This window comes from Haliotis rubra, unplaced genomic scaffold, assembly GCF_003918875.1.
Source record: "Haliotis rubra isolate DU_JTF1 unplaced genomic scaffold, ASM391887v1 Scf17, whole genome shotgun sequence".
Lineage (NCBI taxonomy): Eukaryota > Metazoa > Mollusca > Gastropoda > Lepetellida > Haliotidae > Haliotis > Haliotis rubra.
In genome coordinates this window covers 3,166,947-3,173,735 of record NW_025765669.1, presented here as the reverse complement: position 1 = coordinate 3,173,735, position 6,789 = coordinate 3,166,947, and positions in this window count along the sequence as shown.

Genomic DNA, 6,789 nt, shown 5'->3' with positions numbered 1-6,789 from the left:
CTTGAAATTTGTATAATTGAATGAATTAACGGTATCAGTCAATTATGTATCTTAGGTGCATAGGTAATGTCTTTCAACACCGCCATATAGCTGTAACATTGCTGGGTGCGACGTAAAACTCACTTATGTCTTTCAATAATTAGTTTCACCCCGATTTGCATGTTCAATTATTTTTGTATTACTCGATTTATAGAATAAAAATGCTACAATTATGGGTTGGTGCTCGAAATGAAAATACATGAACCACTTTAAACTAAACTTACATAGAATCAAGGGTATCTACCGTGTTGCCAGTGAGAAATCTTAACTGTTAACACACACGCACACGCACGCGCGCGCACACACACACACACACACACACAAAAACTCACGCGCACACGCACGCACACACACACACACACACACACTCTAAACATTTATCTAAAGAATCACATTGATACTGTGATAAGAAGAAATGGGTGAGTGTCGACGCCACTGACCCACAAGACACATGTTAGAACACCTTCCTGGCTAGTCTCTGGCCAGAATAAGGTGCCGTGTTCTAAGATGCTCGTGTTCGTCATCTGGCGACGACACAGCTTGTACAATGGTTGCTAGCACACAACGTCCTACCCGGATATTGTTCCCTTTTGTATCCAATATAGCTCGTGGGCGGCATTGTGTTCATGTAGATATGTTGATGATTTTTTATTTCATTTTTTTATTTTTTTTTTATTAGTGAAATATTACAGAAAACGCATTTCACGAGTATTTACAGTGTACATTTTATGATATGTTGATGATGATTTTTATGGAGAAGCATGTACAATGTGACTGATCCCCCCTAAATTTATGTACAAACTAAGTGACCCCCCTTGCTTGTCATGTACAAAATCAATGACCCCCCACACCCTTCAGATATTTTTCACGCATAATTTTCAAATGTTTTTATGTACAAAATTGATGACCCCTAGTACATGTGTACAAAATTGATGACCCCCATTCCTCCCCAGAACAAAATGGCTGACCCCCTAAAAACATCATCATCACCACCCACACCCCACCCCCAGCCATAAATTATGAACGGTCCCTAAACTCACTCACTATCCCAATGGCCGTTGCTGGTACACTACTCAGACTGGATCCCAACTTGCTGGAAAACAGGAAGACAAATATATTTGCCATTTAAAGTGTATATCCCGATGCCAGTCTAAGCTCTCAGGCCCTTGTGAGCCTCTATGTTCTGCACTAGTATCGAAACCTGGCCAACTTTAAGATAGGTTATCTGTTTAGAAAACAACATCATACCAATAAATATTTTTGTCTCATCACCAAGTTACTTTTACACTGCGTCTAGCAACATTCCAGCCATATCACCAGATGGCACCAGAAAGAGTGTCCCCACCTCACACCCATGCCGAAATGGAACCCCTGCCTTCAGCGAGACGAGCGAACGCTTTACCCACCAGGTTATCCAACACCAAATACACCAGGAACAGGTCAGCGGCAAGACGACCTATAACAACTGCGTAGCGTAACTACAACCCCCTCCCAATAAAACAAATAAAACTCTAAACAAACAAACAAACAACACCCCTCCCCCCAAAAAAAAAAAAAAAAAAGAAAGAAAAAAGCACACCTAAAACCCCCAAACAAACAATCAACAACAACAGCAACAGCAGCAAGCAAACCCAAAACAACAACGATACAAAAGCATGCATGGTGAGATGTGCCACATGCAGGAAGACTTTTATAAAATGTGTCCCGGGTGATTTGTAAAACAATTATTTAACATAATATTATAATTGCGTCTTAAATACAATCGTTCACGCACGCACGCACAGGTACATTTCTAGGTTAGAAATAGTCTTCGTATCTCTACTAAATAGATGCTCATGATGTCAATCACTTGAATATCTTGTCCAGACTCCATCATCTACAGGCCGATGTCATATAGCTGGGAGTGCTGCGTTGAACAACAAACACACGCACGCACGCACGCAGGCTCTCGTGAATTCCCGACCATCATCAACCAACGTTTGGTGACAAACAGATCCAGAGTATTTATTATTTCAAAATGGAGAAACATTACCGCGATGTTAGAAGATTTACTGACAAGTGCCGGGCAAAAAAATTATACATCAATGTTTGACCGTGGCTAGAGGACTAAAACACAAAATCTAGAAATGGTTAATATAGTCGATGGTGACATATTTCATTCGGGTTTCATACTCATCTTATGTTTGCTGGAAGACAAAATTGATAGCATTTGTAATTATTTGCTCAAATGCAGATCTCAAGTGTATACTTTCTTTTGTCTGACAGTATATAAACTGACGTACAAAAGAAAGTACACACCTGGTGTTTGAAAAGTGTTGTGATTTTGACTGGCAACTTCACAATTGGGCACGATATCTGTTGTGTTTTGGCAACATATTAGGAAAGTCTGTGACTTATATATCACTGTAAAACTTTTTCAAAACATTTACGTCGCTCTTTGGAAGGTAATCCAAAAGCACCAGGTGTGTACTTTCTTTTGTACTTCAGTTTATGATGTTGTTAGTTACTCTGTTGTGTTTCACATATTTCATAAAACGATAAAGCGTCTTGAATCTACAGAATTATTTCTCAGACATCTAGTAGTTCCCATGCATAAGATGTGTATTCTTTTCAAAAGAAATGGAAAGACCTCTGCTTCCGTAATCAGTCTCGTGGCGTGGAACCATGGACAACGAATAACGGTAACTGCCGAACAATGTGCTCTCCACAACCATCATGTGGTATGTACTCGTCTGGGCTTGGATGAGTGTTATTGCTTTGCGTTGAAGTAGAAACATTTTATCCATAATGATTTCAATTTGAGATGATACTTTCTGTTTCCACTCAATAGCCCAAGGGTTACTTAAGTTCTTTTTGCTTAAACACCGACTATCATCTGCATATACGGGTTATAAACGGGTAACACGGTTGAACTGGGTCCTTGACCTTATTCATTGAAGCCCTGACTATCCCGCTGAATGAACTGTTGAGGTAGGGCTGTGGCTGTGTTTAAGTCCTGGACCTTGACGTCGCTCAGAGTGAGTGAGTTGGTTAACACGCCGGTTTAAACAATGTTTCAGTTATATCATGGCATGACAAAACAGGTATCTCATCTATGAGTGAGTGGGTGAGTGAGTTTGGTTTTACACCGCTTTTAGCAATATTCCAGCAATATCACGGCAGGGGACACCAGAAATGGGCTTCACACATTGCACCCATGTAGGGATTCAAACTAGTCTACCCCACCGCCCCTTTTTATCTTTTACAGGAAGACCCGTCCTCATTTGCGTTATGCAAATACAGACACAAACACAGAATTTCAAGAAGGAAATGATTATATTTTAGGTATAATCGTCCCACAAAATATCTTTCAATGTGGGGCCGATGGGTTTGCCTAGTGTTTAACTCACACCGAAGACCCGGGTTCGATTCCCCACACGGGAACAACGTGTGAAGCCCATTTCTGTTGTCCTCCGCCGTAACCAGCATCACTTTCCTCCTCATCAATATGCCAGGCCGTGATATACCCCAATACTGTTCAAAGCGTCGATAAACCTAACAAACTCACTCACTGAACATTGGTTAAGCAAGGGGTTTGACTGTGAGCTGCGGGTGACCCAAGTAGGTGAGATGTCTACAGAACTAGCGTTCCCTTCCCGGTGCGCTCTAGCTCAAGCAGACTCAAACAGCAAAAGATTTATGGCATTACGAGACACGTATTGACTTGGACGACATCTGGCGACATGACACTGCTGATTTATCGCCGTCTTGTCTAGCACTTGGTACGTCAGACAATTTCAAGAGTACAAGAGATTCTGTCTCTGCTTGTGTGTGTGTGGAAACCTTTGCTCTGGATTCTTTTGTTCGTTTTCATGAAAGGTGGTTCGTGTGTTTCTTTGTTGTAGTAGCTTTTCTGATATGTATATATAGTAACAGAAAAATACTTGACGTTCTTGCATATATAGCTATATTAACCGTAGATATAGCCACCGTGTTACCGTTTATCCGTGGTGGGCCAATCACCTATAAAGCAGCACAGGTAGTCCTGGGGTGAGGTGAGGTGAAATTGGGTTTTACGTCGTACTTGAGAATATTTCGCTCATATGACGACGTGCATGCGTGTGTATGTGCGGCTGCTTGTACTAGCCCAGACTTAAGCTGCTTTTATAGTGCTAGCCCACTGAGATACCATGCCGCAGTGAAGCATGAAGACCCCACTCAGACACATTATACTGACTCCAAGCCGACCAGTCCTTGTTGTACCCATTAATGCCGAACGCCAGGCAGGGACCAACAACTACCATATTTTAACGTCTTTTGGTATGACGCGGTCGGGGATCGAACCCACGACCTTCCGCTCTCCGGGCGGACGCTCTAACCACTACACCACGGAGGCGGTCGGTAGTCATGGGACTATCATGCATGTCAATCCAGGAGTCCTGGGATCCCAGCCCAGATTCAACCTGATTACCATGTTCATGCTTTGTCAGCAACGCATCACGCGTTTAAGCATCGTGGTAAATGTTCCAGACCTGCATCAATTCAGGTGTTTCTACCCATATCAAGTTACACTCTGTTATTTAAGTGAGATACTGCCCAAAGTGGTATAAAATTGAATTGACATATTCTGCAATGACATATTTATACCTCTGACACGTATTTGTCAGGCATGTTCTCATTTCGAGACCGCCAACGTGGTGTAGTGGTTAGAGCGTCCGCCTGGAGAGTGGAAGGTCGCGGGTTCGATCCCCGACCGCATCATACCAAAAGACGTTAAAATATGGTACTTGTTATTCCCTGCCTGACACTCGGCAATAATTGGTACAACAAGGACTGGTCGGCTTGGAGTCAGTATAATGTGTTTGAGTGGGGTATTCATGCTTCACTGCGGCATGGTATCTCAGTGGGCTAGCACTATAAAACCAGCTTAAATCTGGGCTAGTACAAGCAGCCGCACATACACATACACACGCATGCACGACGTCATATGAGCGAATGTTCTCAAGCACGACGTTAAACCCAATTTCACCTCACCTCACCTCTCATTTCGCCTACATCCCAATTCGCCTACAGTCTTAAAACAACATTCCATGGTCTGTTGACTGTTGATTACGCAATGGTAAATTAGTGGCATTTGGTAAATAAAATTAAAAGTGTAATGATTTTAGTTCAATTTCTGTTTCCATCAGTTAAAATGACAATGCTACTTTACGACATACACTGAGGCAAAACAAAGAGAAAGCCTTAAACTGGTTGTAAACAGTCTTTCTTCACATGTCCTATGCATTTAGACAAACAATTTCCACACTGTTCGATGTTTTAATAAACCAGGTATGATTTAGTTTGACATATATAAACGTTTATAAAATACAAGGAATTATCACAGGATATACAGGGGTATGATGTTGGTATTTGTAGGCAATTCAGAAAATGAGCCTTCAACTTCACTGACCCACAAACTTGTCACTGATCCACAAACTTGTCACTGACCCACAAACTTGTCACTTTTAGAGATTAGTAGGAGGCAAATATTTTTACTTTACATTGGTAAAAAGAGTTACAAGGCGCAAGCAATACTGTTTTGGACAACTTATACCTAGCTGTGTACACTTTTCTTTGGAATTGACCACATATCCTTATAACACCCGCCGTGATGTTGCTGGAATATTGCTAAAAGCGGCGTAAAACCAAACTCAGTCAGTCCTTATAACAACAGTCGATCAAGATGTAGTATGGCACTGACCAGTGAGTCAGGTTCATTATAAGAGTAGAGGTGCAATTTCTAATCCCAATTAGCCTTCATTATTTTTGTATGCGAAATGGGATGTAAAAGAAACTAAAGAAAAGAGACTAAACCATTTGTCATGTACTACGCAACCTCTATAACCTAGACAGTTCTAACTGAAATCAACCGATTAATAAAGGTCCGAATTAGTGTTACTGTGCGTCGACTGTGCATATATATAAAGGGTCTCTTAGAACAGCTGTCCAGAAAATGGGTTTCCTGATAAACACTATCCGACGTACATTGTCTTTAGTGACATCAGGGAAGCGATGGAATTATGACACTGCATCCATACCTTGGAACCAAGATAGCATAAAATTCTATTTAAAAATGTCTTTTTATTTTCTTGGCATACAGGTCGAACTTGTAAACATGTTATACACACATAGTTTATGTCTTGCCTGTTACTGTTTGCCTGCACCAGCAACACTTAGGAGATAATATGTTGACTGTTGGAGTGACGCATCACGTGAAGGTAATTTAAACACACGAATAATGGACGTTTGTTTGCCGACATTTCAACAAAATCTGATATGATCTTAAAATAATATTGAATGACTGAATGTGCGTTTTTAAACGAGGAATATTTATTTAAACCATTAAGGAGATAATAGAAACTAATCTCTTCCTTATTTGCATCGTAGACGTGTTATGATAGTGCCTAACCTAGACTGCGTAAGGTGTGGTTCATCTGGTCACGCAGAAGTATGGTTGTACGTTGTTGTAAGATGCTGCTGTTTTGTTTTGTTGTTTGTATATTGTATGACACCGCACTCAGCAATATTCCAGCTTTACGATGGCAGTCTGTAAATACTCGAGTCTGGACCACACAATCCAGTGATCAACATCATGGACATATATATACGCAATTGGGATACGATGACATGTGTCAACAAAGTTAGCGAGCCTGACTACCCGATTCCGTTAGTCGCCTGTTACGGCAAGCATGGGTTGCTGAAGATCAATTCTCACCCGGATCTTCACGG